Source organism: Protopterus annectens, chromosome 13.part0 (assembly GCF_019279795.1).
Source record: "Protopterus annectens isolate FY-2018-M chromosome 13.part0, PAN1.0, whole genome shotgun sequence".
Lineage (NCBI taxonomy): Eukaryota > Metazoa > Chordata > Ceratodontiformes > Protopteridae > Protopterus > Protopterus annectens.
The window spans coordinates 412389963-412404723 of record NC_056747.1 but is presented as its reverse complement, the minus strand read 5'-3'; the positions used below and the strand labels follow the sequence as shown (position 1 = coordinate 412404723).

The 14761-nt window shown below is 45.3% G+C and overlaps 1 protein-coding gene across 1 annotated transcript in view; it reads left to right on the top strand.

The window, feature by feature from the left end:
* The window catches only part of KDM4B (lysine demethylase 4B), a gene marked incomplete in the record, with an annotated part of 3340808 nt that overhangs the window by 2521006 nt on the left and 805041 nt on the right, over nucleotides 1–14761 (top strand).

Sequence of the window (14761 nt, the reverse complement as noted above, 5' to 3'; positions counted from 1 at the left end):
GTCCCACTACACCTCAGCCAGAGCCTCTGACACCCCCCCATCCATGGATGGCGAAGCCCGAAGGGTCTGGGGATACCCCCTTGAGAGGTCCCCTACTTTCTGAGGGCCCCTTAGAGTCGGTGCCTGAGGAACCCCCCAGAAAGAAGTTGTGCAAGAGGAAGCACATAGACTCCCAGGATGAGTCCCTCACCTCTGATACCGACCTCGAGGAGTCAGAGGGGTCCCCCAAGTCATCTTCCGATGACATCTCTTTCTCCAACATCCTGGATATTTTGAGGCAGAGAGGCAACTGGCCTTCCAAGACCTCCTCTGAGGAGGAGTCAGTATTCCTCAAGGCCTTCGGAGCTCAACCCTCCACCTCCTGGGTGTCTCCACCCTTCGACGAACTCCTGGATTTGATTTGTCGAAGGGTGTGGGAGAACCCTGATTCCGTGGAACCGGTGCCCAGACGTCCAAATAAGTTCCTGACCAAAGGGGTTTCGGTAGATGGCCTTGGTGGTGGCGGCGGCCACTCAGCAGGAAGTTGCAGAGGCTTCTTCTTCCGTCCATCCTCCTAACAAGGAGTCCAGGAGTATGGACCAGTACGGGAAGCGTACCCTGTCTTTGGCGACTTTTACCTTGCGGTCGCTGAATTACCTTTGTCATTTCACTCGGCTCCAAAGAGATCTCCCTAAGGAGCTAGGAGATACTCTGACGGGTAACATACCTGAGGCGGTAGCGCAGACTGTTAACGCCCAGTTGTCTACCCTTGGTTCCATTGTTAACTCGTCCATGAGGCTCATATGTTATGCGGCCGAAGAGGCAAGTAGGGCAGCTAGCTCAGATGTAGCTCTCAGAAGGCAAGCCTGGATGCGCCTGTGTCATTTCACGGAGGCCTTTAAGTCTTCCTTCACTGATGCCCCCTTTGATGGGTCCACTCTGTTCGGGACCAAAGTAAAAGACACCCTCACCAGATGCGAACAGGAGGGGAAGACACTATCTGCCGTAGGGGCCCGTTTTTCTCTCTCCCTTCTAGGCCTTACCCCAAGGCTCAGAGAGGGGGGAAAATGTGGTTGAAGATGTCTCAGAGGTCTTTTCCTGCAGCTCAAGGTGAATCCCCCTCCAGAGGCAGAGGAGGGGGAAATTATTCTGGAAGACACCATCCTAGAGGCAGAGGAAGCCCCCGCAACTCAGGAGACCACAATTCCTTTCACGGATCTTCCTTTCAGCATCTCTGAGGCGTTGCCCGACTGTGCTGTTCCGGAGCCTGTCGGGGGCCGAATTTTGTTGCATCCGGAAGCCTGGGAAAGCATCACCCAGGATCGTTGGGTGCTTAGAATAGTTACCGGAGGTTGCACTATCTCCTTTTTATCGACACCCCCTCCAGTCAGAAGAATCCTGGACGTCCCACCCAGTCAACGGGATCAAGCAGCACTAGAAGTTGCAAAGCTGCTAGAAAGTGGAGTCATCCAACCAGTCCCCTCAGACCATATTGGATCAAGATCTTACTCAAGACTCTTTTTGGTGTCAAAAGAACAGGGGACCTGAGACCCATTCTGGATCTCAGTCGACTGAATCACTACGTTCTAAAGTCCAAGTTCCGGATGGTCACGCTTCAGTTCATTTTTCCATTGCTGGAAAAAGGAGTATGGATGTGCTCCATAGATCTCAAGAATGCCTACTACCACATCAAGATGGACAAGGCATCCAGGAGTCACTTACGCTTCTGGCTGGGAGCCAGTCACTTCCAGTTTCGTGCCCTGCCCTTTGGTCTCACCACAGCCCCCAGGGTGTTCAAGTGTTTGGCAGTGGTGACAGCTCACCTGAGACGTCAGGGATTCCAGGTGTTTCCGTATCTGGACGACTGGCTTCTCACCGCCCCCACCAGGCATCTGCTCGTTCAAGCCAGGGAGACTACCATAGCACTGTGTCAGCAACTTGGAATTACTTTAACCTGGGAAAAGTCTGCTTTGCTGCCCTCACAGCGTGTTGTTTTTATAGGCACAGAGCTAGACTCCATTCAAATGCGGGCCTTTCTGCCACAAGAGAGAATAAGAGTGCTGCAGTCTCAGATCCATGCACTGTTGCCCCTCAAAAGAGTTCAAGCGAGGTTAGTTCTCCAGCTTTTGGCATCCATGGCCGCCACCATCATGCTGGTGCCTCTGGCCAGGTTACACATGCAGATTCTGCAATGGCTCCTTTCAGCCCAATGGTCATTTCAGAAACTTCCTTTTTCCTACTTGATACTTCTCACGCAACGGTGCAAACAAGACCTCTGCTGGTGGCTACGTTCTGCCAATCTGGACAAAGGGAGGAGCTTGATTCCTATGTCTCCAGTGGCCACGGTGACCACAGACGCCTCCCAGATTGGGGGGGGGGGCATTATCTTGGCAGGACGGTCCAAGGCATGTGGCAAGATCACGAGGTACATCTGCACATCAATATTCTGGAGATGAGAGCAGTGTTTCTAACGTTGCGAGCACTCCAAGACACTCTACCTCTGGGAACGATTGCGATTCACTCGGACAGCATGTCCGTAGTGTGGTACCTGAACAAGCAAGGGGGAACCAAGTCTTATCCCCTCTGTAGAGAGGCCATGCGAGTGTGGCATTGGGCAGTATCTTCCCAATGGTTCCTAGTGGCAACGCACATTCCGGGAAAGTCCAATGTGATAGTGGACAGGCTGAGCAGAGCTATTCTGATGCCTTACGAGTGGTCCCTGAACAACCGAGTGGCGGTTCAAATTTTCAACAGGTGGGGTCAGCCTTGCTGCAATCTCTTTGCCAGTCCCCTCAATGCCAAATGCAGCAAGTACTTCACACTGATCCCCCCACAGGGGGAGTCACCCAGGGACGCTCTAGCCCACGATTGGCCCCCTCGGTCTGGTCTACGCTTTCCCTCCATTTCCTCTGTTACCAAGAGTGATTCAGAAAGCCATATCCTTGGGAAGCAGGATGATTGTTATTGCTCCACACTGGCCTCGACAAGTATAGTTCCCCTTTCTTCAGCAGTACGCAGTGGACGGTCCTTGGACTCTGGACCCAGTGCCAGACCTTCTGATTCACATGTCAGGCCAGCTCCATCCATCCCTGCGAACCCTCAGGCTGACAGCCTGGCTGCTCCACTTCCATCACTAGTTAGACGGCATTCCTTTTCACCTGAGGTGGTACACATCTTGTCTTCAACTCAAGTCTTTTACCAGAAAGATTTATTCCAGCAAATGGAAGAGATTTTCCATTTGGGCTCAGGCCCAAGGTTTGGACCCCTTCACAGCCCCAATTCCATCGGTATTAGATTTTTTAGCCATGCTTTTCCGTCAGGGCTCTGCGCCCTCTACCATTGAAGTGCAATTGGCTGCAATTTCCATACATCTTACGAGCCCTCTCTTATGGGCCATAAACTCTGTAAGGCCTTCTTGAAAGGTGCTTGGCTACTTCACCCTCCTGCTTCAGAGCCTGTCATGCCATGGGATCTAAACCTTGTGCTACAAGCCATCACTTCACCACCCTTTGAACCGGCTGCCACCTGTGAATTGAAATTTTTATCTTGGAAGATGGTGTTTCTAGTAGCCATTACATCGGCCAGAAGAGTATCAGAACTTCAAGCTCTGTCCATTAAATCTCCGTATTTGACCTTTCATAAGGACAGAGTTTCCCTGAGACTCAACCTGTCCTTCCTTCCAAAGGTGTCATCCACTGTTAATCTCCATCAATCTATCGAGTTACCAGTGTTCTTTCCAAATTTTTCCAATAAAGCAGAGTTCAGGTACCATCAGTTGGATGTGCACAGACAACTGAGGTTTTATTTACACAAGATTAAGCATGTTAGGAAGTCTGATCAGCTGTTTGTGTCCTTCTCAGAGAACAGAGCAGGTTGTCCTATTTCCAAGTGCACAATTTCTAAATGGATCAAAGATTGCATTTCCTTCATCTACTCGTCAGCAGGCAGAAATTTACCTTTTCCCGTCAAAGCTCACTCTACCAGGGCAGTGTCTACATCAGTAGCTTACCATGCCAGGCTTTCATTGGATGATATTTGTGCTGTGGCCACCTGGGCCTCTCCTCACACCTTTATTATTCATTACAAGTTGGACGTGGCTTCTAGGGGCCGGGCTTCCTTTGGTTCCACGGTTCTCAGGAGTATCTTCCTATGAGCCTCCCAGGATAGAGGTGCTGGGGAAGCTGTCCCGTGAGTAAAGAATGTAGGCGAGATAGGACCACATAACATCAGTTAGTTATGTACTCACCATAACGATCGATGTATGTGGTCCATCTCCACATTCTACGCACCTCCCACCTGCCCCCTTCCTAGAGTATTTGGAGGAATATTGGCTCTGTGAACCCTTCAAGGTCAGTTGCTTTTTCTTCCTTGGCTAGAATTACTTCCAGTGTTGGTTGTGTATGGGTTGTGATTGGTATGGCTGCAAACAAGATCTGGGGCTAGGGCGAGGTGCATCTTGGGATACCGGGTTAGCCTAGCCAATTAGAGACTTTGTGCTAGAGAATAGTTGGCCGAGTCGGAGCCGATTCTCGGCTCCGAACCCGTGAGTAAAGAATGTAGGCGAGATGGACCACATACATCGATCGTTATGGTGAGTACATAACGAACTGTTTCCGAGATTCCTTTCCGGATAGGCCCTTTCAGCACTCCTGAAGGGCGGGCCCGACTGACTACTTCTGGGGGCAGTCTGGGGATGCTTGTCCTTCCACCCAGATTTCTGGGCTGCTATAACAAAAGATTCTTGGTTGCTAAACATAATATCCAAAGGTTACTTTGTATCATTTTCTTAAACGTCCACTTCTAAAAGAAGAAAGCTTCCCACTTTATACCATTTTCTCAAACGTCCACTTTCAAAAGAAGAAAGCTTTGTGATGTTCTACCCAGTGACAGAGAAGCTGTAACTCAAGAAATTCAGAAGCTGCTGGATAAGTGTGTCATCCCGGAGGTCCCACCAGACCAGAGAGGATTCAGAACTTACTCAAGGTTCTTTTTAGTGCCAAAGACAGGGGACCTGAGACCAATTTTGGATCTAAGCAACCTGATCCAATTTGTGAGCAAATCAAAGTTCTGAATGGTCACAGTTAAGTCCATTCTGCTTCTTTTACACAAGGACAATTGGATGTGCTCAACTGATCTTCAGGATGCGTTCTCTCACATCAAAATAAATAGATGCTGCTGAATACACTTGTGCTTTTGGTTGGGAGATGGTCACTATCAGTTCAGAGCCCTGCCCTTTGGACTCACCACAGCCCTTAGGACGTTCAACAAGTGTATGGCAGTGGTAGCAGCTCATCACTGATCACAAGGATTCAGTGTGTTTTCATACCTAGATGACTGCATCTTTACCACGCTAACCATGAATCTCCTGGAACAGTCTAGGGACTATTTGTTCCAAATTTGCCAGTCTTTATGTGTTACAGTCAATATTACCAAATCCAAACTGCTACAAGTGCAGAGCCTGGAGTTCATTGCTGCTGATCTGAATACAATAAGTCAGATTGTTTCTTTACCTCCTCATCGTATATGCACAATCAAGTTTCGGGTTCATCAAATTCTTTCTCATCCTGCTTCTCCTGCCAGACTTGTTCTTCAAGCTCTAGGTTCCATGGTAGCATATGTTGTATTAGTCCCATTAGCATGTTACTATATGTATGTTCTTCAGTGAACTTTAGCTGTTCAGTGGACTTTTCTTCGACAGCCCCTGTCCTTCCCAGTCATACTTACTTCATTATGCAAAAATCATATTCGCTGGTAGATCCAGTCAGATGACATTTACATAGGTTGCCCCTTCATTCTTTCCCCCTATGCCTCCAGTACTTTGATTCCAAAATTTTTAAAGAAATCCAGTCGGTTGTTGTTTCTTCTCATTGCCCCCTTCTGGCCTTGTCAGGTCTGGTTCCCCTTCCTTTGGTCTCATCTCCGTTATCCTTCTTGAATACTGGACCCCATTCCAGACCTTCTGTCACATCCTTTGGAGATAAAACATCTACGTATCCCAGCCCTTAAACTAACTGCATAGTTTCTCCAGTTTCATTAATAACTGGACATCCCAAGCTTTCTTCTCCAGTTTGTGATATACTTTCATCTTTACCAAAAGATTCCACTAAGAGGATTTACAAGAGTAAGTGGAAAAGATTTTCCATCTGGGCCCTGAAAAATGACATTGATCCCTTTACTGCCCCCATTTCTTTTGTACTGGAGGTTGTAGCTTCTCTTTTTAAGGAAGGTGCTACTGTTTCCACAAAATACACTTTGCAGCCATATCAAATTTTCACTCAGGAGTCGATGCTTCTTGCTTGGCTGCTTCCAAAGTTGTGTAGGGCTTTTCTAAAGGGCACCTTTTTGCTCAACCCCCAGAGAAAGATACGTCACCTTTCTGGGATTTAACAGTAGTACTTCAAGGCTTAACTCAACACCCCTTTGAACCTTCAGCAAAAACTTAACTTTAAATTCCTGTCATGGAAAACAGCCTTTTTAGTTACTATTGCATCTGCTAAAAGGATTTCTGAACCCCAGGGTCTTTCATCGAAACCTCCAGTTTTTCATAAAAATAGGGTTACCTTATGAATCGATCTTTCTTTCCTACCAAAAGTGGCTTCTGAATCAAACCTAAATCAAACCATTCATTTACCAGTCTTCTTTCAAAATTCTCAAAGAATGGAGAGTGCATACTACATATTTTAGATATGCGTAGACAACTGCATTTCTTTTTCCACAGAAGAAAAGATTTCAGAAAAACAGGTCAGTTGTTTCTCGCTTTCACCAAGTTGGCTGGGTTCTCCAGTTTCTAAAGTTACTTTGGCCAGATGGATAACTAATTCTATTTCCTGGATATATTGCCAGCAAGGTGTGTCTCTACAAAAAACACTTAAAGGCTTATTCAACCAGATAAATGGCTACCTCATCTGTCTTCCGGTCTAGAACTTCCATTGATGATATTTGTGTGGCAGCCACCTAGTCTAATGCCCATAATTTTATCACTCATTACAAATTGGACATGATTTCCAGAAGCAGAGCTGCTTTTGGTTCATCATTTCTCTGGAAAATCCTTCTCTGAGTGCCACCCAAGATCTATGTAGCTGGTGACTCTGTCCCATATGTTAAGAAAGAATGAAAAGGACATCATCAGATATTATGTACTCACAGTAACTATGGATCTGTGTTGTCCATTTTCATTTTTCCTCAACCCCTCCCCCTTCTTGTCATATTCTGGAGTAACTTGTGTCCTTTTGGAACCCATAGTTCCAGGTTTGAGCCCTGGTCTAATTTCTCTCCCTCTTCTGCTATTATATATTAAGGGTTTAAAGCAACAAACTTGATCTAAGGTATTGGGGATGGTCTAGGGAGTTATGGGTAGGGTGAGAAGCTTGAGAGTTGGATCTGAATTCTGTAGAATGCAGCCGAGTTGGATTTGAGGTTGGGCCCATAACACATACGTTGAGGAAGAATGAAAGTGGACAGATGCACAGATGTTCATCGTGTTACACTGCTGCAGTCATTACACTTGGGTTATCCTGCCATCAGGCAGTCCCACAGTCGGCCAGAGTTCCAAAGTCTTGGTCCGGCATCGGTTGCTGTCGCTTCTTCCCTCACGTCAGTGCACCAGGGGTATATAAGATGCAGCCGACGCCATTTTCTTCAGTCTTTCTTGCCGCGTGGTGTCCGATGCAAAAGCAGTTCGCAAGTGCCGGTCGGCCGACTCCTGAGATTTTCATTCCGAATCCAGAACCAAAGTCTTCTATAAAGCTAAGTACCCTGTTGGGGAAACTTTTTCTTGCCTCAGACATATGTCAGTAAAAGTTAATAATTGTATTTCTTGTGGGAAGCAAATACCTCATAAGGATTTTCATTCTTATTGTATCCCATGCCTAGGCCCAGAACACAATGTCACAGGTTGTCGGTTTTGTGCTAGGTTTAACAAGCGCACTATTAAACGTCAGTTTGATTTTGCCTGACATTATTTTGGCAGAAAATTCAATTACAGCATGCCATCGGAACAACCAACGACCGGGATACACAAAAAGTGCAAAGATAAGGACAGGCATCCGAGGCCCAAAACTGACGACGAAGCCTCTTCTAGGCCAGTCATCGGTTCTCCGGTTTTCAGCGAGGCACCTTCACAGCCCCTGACGACCGCTTCTTTGGAACCACAGGCTGCCTCTGACTCCCACGTGGAGATGGCTGGGCCTTCGGATACACCAGATTTACGGCCTACCGAGACTAATCCTTCAGAGGGATCCGGAGCAGCTGAACAACCCTCAGTTTCAGAGGGTGTTTTCAGACCTACTCAGCTATCCATTAAATCTTCTAAGTCTAAAACCCCTTTAAAAACAAAGAAGCAACTTCCACATTCACCAGGACAGGCCTCCATGCCTAAGAAACAGATGCTCAAAATGGCCGAAGGCTTAATTACTCTGATCAGGGGGTCCCACCCTCCTCCTGATAAAAGGCCTAGACAGGATACAGATTATGACTCATCCGACCAGGTGTCCATCTCTTCAGATTCATCCTCAGACCAAGGATACTCTTTACCCCCTTATGAGGATTCTGATGCTGAGGAATCAGTTCCTTCAGCCTCTCCACCAGAGAACTACTCCTTTGAGGAAACCTTACATACTATGAGGGAGCATTTCCAGTGGGAGGGCCAGGATTATTCAGAATCCAAGAAAAGGCTCAGAGATATTACCTCAACACAGACCCCTTGCAATTCTGCCAGTGTTGCATATTGTGGATGATGTGTATTCTGAATTCAGTTTAAATTCTGATTCTTTACCTCCTGCTCCAGTTAAGCCAGACGGATACTACAGAGTCCCTGACTCTCACAAATTTCTTTATAAAAGCCCTGTTGCTGACTCTGAAACTATTTCCCATGGTCCCAAAAGGGGTAAAGGCCTCTACAGCAAAAAATCCAGTTCCCTCTGACAGAGATTCCAGAGTATTAGACAGATGGGGGAAGAAAGTATATACATCTGCAACTTTAGCAATGAGGGCCTTAAATTGCCAGTTTCACATGCTTAAATATCAGCAATATTTGATGTCTCAGTTGAAACAAAAAATGCTTCCAATTTCAGATCTTCCTAACTATAAGGAAATGCAGGATTTATTGCATGCAGCTGAACAAGTGGGAAAATATACTTTGCAATGTGGTTTTGATTCATTAGAGGCCTCCTGTAGAGCAGCAGTTACAGGGTCTGTCATTCGAGGACATGCTTGGTTAAAAGAACAGACTTTACCAGATCATGTTAAAACAAAATTATTGGATGCACCTTTGCAGCAGGATGATTTATTTGGAGTGAAGGCAGAAGAGGTATTAAAGAAAATGGAGGATAAGGCAAAATCTATGCAAACGGTGAAGGATTTCTTACAGGTTCAGCCTCCTCGTTTTAGTAGAAATTGGCCAACAAAAATTGGTCCTTTCCAGTTACAGACAGACCTCAAAGGGGCAGATACAGACGTCCAAGAGGCAGAGGTCAGCCACAAGGTTCTTACAGGCTTCGACAATGGGGTGCTTCAACCCAGAAAGAAGGGGAAGACAGGCCTCAACCTTATAAAAAACAGCCCCAATGACTTCCCACAACAGCTGCCAAGCACTTCTCTCTTGGCAGCCCCCTTGGGGGGAAAACTAGCACTTTTCTTTCACAATTGGCATATGATCACAAAAGACAAATGGGTTCTCAATATTGTATCTCAAGGTTACAGGTTCCACTTTCACACTCTGCCAAGGTTAAAAGGAATGCTAAATCTGCCACCAAATCAATGGGCAGAGGCTCACAGACAAATTACAGCACTCATGGACATGAGAGCTATTCAAAAGGTAGCAACACAAGAGCAAGGACAAGGATTTTACTCAAGACTCTTTCTGGTTCCCAGAAAGGACAAAGCCTGGAGACCCATTTTGGATCTTTCTTCTCTAAATACTTACCTGGATGTTCCAAAATTCAGAATGTTGACACTACAGCAGCTTCTTCCCATTCTGGGCAAGAAAGCTTGACTTGTAACTTTGGACCTCAAGGAGGCATACCTGCATGTCCCTATCAGAAAAAATTGCAGAAGATACCTCAGATTCTTACCTGGTTCAGTGAATTACCAATTCTCTGCACTGCCCTTTGGCTTATCTACTACGCCCAGTGTCTTTACAAAATGCCTGGCACCAGTAATTGCATTTTGCAGACAAAAAGGAATTCAAATTTACCCATACTTGGACAACTGCCTTATTCAAGCAGAGAGCAAAGGCATTCTTCTAAAGCAACTGGCGTTTGTAAAAAGATTGCTAATTTGCTTAGGGTACGCAGTAAATGAAAAGAAGTCAAAACTAGTGCCCTCACAAGAGATAATATTCCTGGGTGCCAGCTTAAATACAACGGCCCAGATGGCTTATCTCACGCCAGACAAGCAAGGACAACTGACTCAATATTTCCAATTGATGGCAACAAAAACCCAACTCCCTGCAAGAAAAGTTCTGCAGGCCTTGGGGTACATGGCATCTTGCATACTACTAATTCCATATGCCAGACTGCATATGAGGAAACTACAATGGTACCTAAAGAGTGTCTGGTCTCAACACTGTCACAGTTTAGAAACAGTAATACCACTTATTCCTTGCCTTCAGCAGGAGTTTCGATGATGGGCTCTAGCCTGTCACCTCAACAAGAGACAGCCTTTCACTCAACCCACAGCCAGGCAAACACTGACAACAGATGCTTCGGATTACACCTGGGGAGCACACATGGCAGGAAAATGTATTCAGGGCGAGTGATCCGCAGAACAAAGGCATCTTCACATCAATCAAAAAGAGATGCTAGCTGTACAAAATGCCCTTATAGCTTTCAAGGACCTTCTGCTTCCAGGACAACTACTGCTAAAGACAGACAACACCACAGTTACGTGGTACATAAACAAGCAAGGGGGCACTCATTCATATCCCCTTTGCAGACAAACCATGACCTTGTGGAACACAGCTCTAACCTATCAAGTTCATCTGCAAGCACAATTCCTGCCAGGAGAGAAAAACACTCTGGCAGATGACGTAAGCAGAAACATCATGGATCCGCACGAGTGGAAATTACATCCACAAATATTCAGAATGATAACACAAAAATTGTGGAACCCAGACATAGATCTGTTTGCACCCCCAATTAATTGCCAGCTACAGAAATTCTGCACAAGGACTTACCACCCACAAGCATGGAAAGTGGATGCCCTCTCATTCAGCTGGAAAAACCTACAAGTATATGCTTTCCCACCACTACCTCTCCTTTCAAAGGTACTCCTAAAAGCCAGACAAGAAAAGCCAAAGATGATCTTGATTGCCCCAGACTGGCCACGCCAGCACTGGTACCCAATCTAAAGAACTTAGCACAAGGTCCACCATGGATTTTGCCTCAAAATCCACATCTTCTGACTCAGCAAAACAATCAGATACTTCACAGCCAGCCCAAGACTTTAAACCTGGCTGCATGGCAGATTCCTTAGTCAAGCAAGCAATGCCTCTCTCCAAAGCTGTTATGGATGTCATTCTGGAGTCCAGAAGGCCTAGCACCAGGAAAGCCTATTCGGATAAATGGAAGAGATTCTGTGCCTGGAACCAGGTTCACAGCCTTGACTCTCTTGTCCCAAATATTCCTCCGATACTACAATATTTAGCTGAGATGCTGGACAAAGGCCTCTCCTTTTCATCCATTAAGATCCATGCCTCTGCCATCTCTGCTCATTACAACACAGACCCACCAATATTTTCTAATCCTTTGTGAAAACAGTACCTCAGAGGGACTAAAAACATAAGACCGCCCTGTAGAGGACCAACTCCAACTTGGGACCTCAACTTCGTCTTGTAAAAATTAACTTTACCTCCCTTTGAGCCAGCTAACTCAGAAGACTTAAAATATGTCTCTTGGAAAACTGCTGTGCTCCTGGCAGTAACCTCAGCACAGAGAGTTTCAGAATTACAGGCACTAATGGCAGTGGAACCTTTCATCATTTTCCACCAAGACAGGGTGTCTTTAAGAACAAACCCTACTTTTATGCCAAAGTGGTATCAAGTGTGGCTCTAAACCAAACTATCCACTTGCCAACTTTTTATCCAAATCCACAAAATAAAGGGGAGAGACTTTTGCATTCCTTGGACATACACAGGCAGTTATGCTTCTACTTGGACAAAACGAAAGCTTTCAGGAAAACTGAGCAATTGTTTATAGCATATGCTGCAGGAGCACAGGGAAAAGCCATTTCAAAACAGACCATTTCAAAATGGATAGGGCACTGTATACGTTTCTGCTATACACAACATGAGAAAGCTGTACCTAACAGCATTAGGTCTGATTCCACCAGGGCAACAGCCACTTCAACTGCCTACCTCAGAGCAGTACCTACCAAGGACATTTTGGAAGCAGCAACTTGGAGTTCTGTACATACCTTCACCAAGCATTACCATCTGCCTCTTTACTCTAAATCCAGAGCTGGCTTCGCCACTGCAGTGCTGCAGGGCCTTCTAGCCACCCCTAATGCCTTATAGAACCAGCCACCCAACCTCAGCTTTGGGATTCTACCCAAGTGTAATGACTGCAGCAGTGTAACACGATGAACATAGTACAGTTTTGTACCTACCATAAATGTAGATGTTCGAGTGTATACACTGCTGCAGTCTAGGTTACCCTCCCTCCTTCCCCTCTTCCTTGCTGGTTCATACCTAGGCCCTTCTACCCTTTGCTACCTATGGGGAGTATTTGCTGGTAACTGAAAGTTTTTAATTGCTTTTCTTATGTATGTTTTATTAGTAATTTACATTGCCTACCTTTTTGGGGGTACCTGACATCTGGGGCAAGAAAAACTGAAGAAAATGGCATCGGCTGCATTTTATATACCCCTGGTGCACTGACGTCAGGGAAGAAGCGACAGCAACCAACGCCGGACCAAGACTTTGGAACTCTGGCTGACTGCGGGACCGCCTGACGGCAGGATAACCCAAGTGTAATGACTGCAGCAGTGTATACACTCGAACATCTACATATATGGTAGGTACAAAACTGTACTTTATGGTGAGTACATAACTTTAATTTTTGCTCACCATAGCAAAACTGTTCAGGGCAAGGTCAAGGCCCACTCTACCAGGGCCTTGGCTTCATCTATAGCTTTTTAGAAAGAGTTGAATTCTAGAAGCTGCTACTTGGTTCTCTGAAAGTACTTTTACAAAGCACTGTAATCTTGATTCCTTCTCTAGGTCCAGGTCAGGCTTTGCTTGGACCATTCTCCAGGGGCTCTTGGACTCTTCTCTTTCCACCTCCCAAATGTAGTAAACTAGGGTAATCTACCCTTATAGCTAAGGCTACTACAGCAGTGATTAATATGATGAACGTAGTAGCTGTTTGAATGGTCACTGTTGCAGTAGCTGCTGTCTCCCTCTACCCCCCTCTTTCCCATGAAGTAACACACTGCTGCAGCTACCAAACAGGTGATTAGTTTCCAGTGTGGTATGGTAGCGCATCAGGATTTGTAGCTGAGAACCCTTGCGCTGCATACAAGATCACATTTATGGACTAGCCCTGTGTCTCGATGCTAGTGTGCTTTCAAGTCCTAGCAGCGAGACTCTACCTGCTCCAACTTAACGGAGTGCAATAATGAGCTTTGCTGAAGTATTGAAGGGGCATTAAGGGCACCTCTGACCTCACCATCATACAGTGACTCCACCTATCAGATCCACACTGAACAATGTCTCTCTTGGCTGAAAGTAAAGTTACAGACTGCTAATGAATTACATTTTGAAACTGACTTAATTATATGCTACTTTAATTCTTCATGAAAAGACCAGAATAGCATTTTGAAGGTTTGGTTTGAGAAATTGTATATATCATTAATGCTTGAATTTGACAGTTCTTTTAAAATGCAAATAATATGCTTTGTGAAGAAAATAAGACTGAGCTTTTAACATTTCAGCCAGTGAATTATGGTTTCGCATGAGCTCGCAGACATTCATTTTAGGGGAGGAGTGGGCACACTATGGAACTATTGTGGTCACATTGCGGAGGAATTTGCCAGCAGGCATGTAGCTAACATAGTACAGAACTTCCAAGTCTGCCGTGGAACTACCCAGTCAGACCTTTGAAACTGAAAAATAGGCAGAAGAGACTTTGTATGTATGTTACTATTTCACTTCCGTCTCTCCTGTGCTCAGGAAAATGGCAGTGTTTGCCTGGCTGAATCAGCCACTCACTGTCCCTCACTTCTCATAAAATAAAGGAAAAATAAAATGTAGTGGCAGTGCTCATTAGAGTGATCATTTAGATAAACAACTGTATTAATTGCTAGCCACCATTGACACTGGAGCATTTAACATTTTACTAAGAGTCAACACATTAGGATGTTGCTGGAATTATGACTGCCCTCTGAAAATCTGTATAGGTTAAATTTTAATGGTCAGCAGCTTGTGAAGTTGCTTTCATATTGACGACCGTCAGTGAAACCGAAAGCTATAGTGTAAATTGTGTACTTGACAGCAATGAAAGCGTCTTTAGACATAATATAAAATAAAACCAGTATTAAAACCCCAAATAAATTTAAAACAGAAATCACAAACTCATTTGCAAACTTTGTTGTCAGCAGTGTTATGCATTTCAGAACTGATTTCTTTTCATTTTATGTCTTCTTTTTGAATCTCTGCTCATAAATTTTCTTATTTATGATTTTCATTGTTGGAGGGGGTATTATTCCTAAGAGCTTCTTTTTATTGCATCTCTATAAAATTTTCTGTCCCTTCACAAAATATGAACAGAGCCTGGCTGTCTCCTTT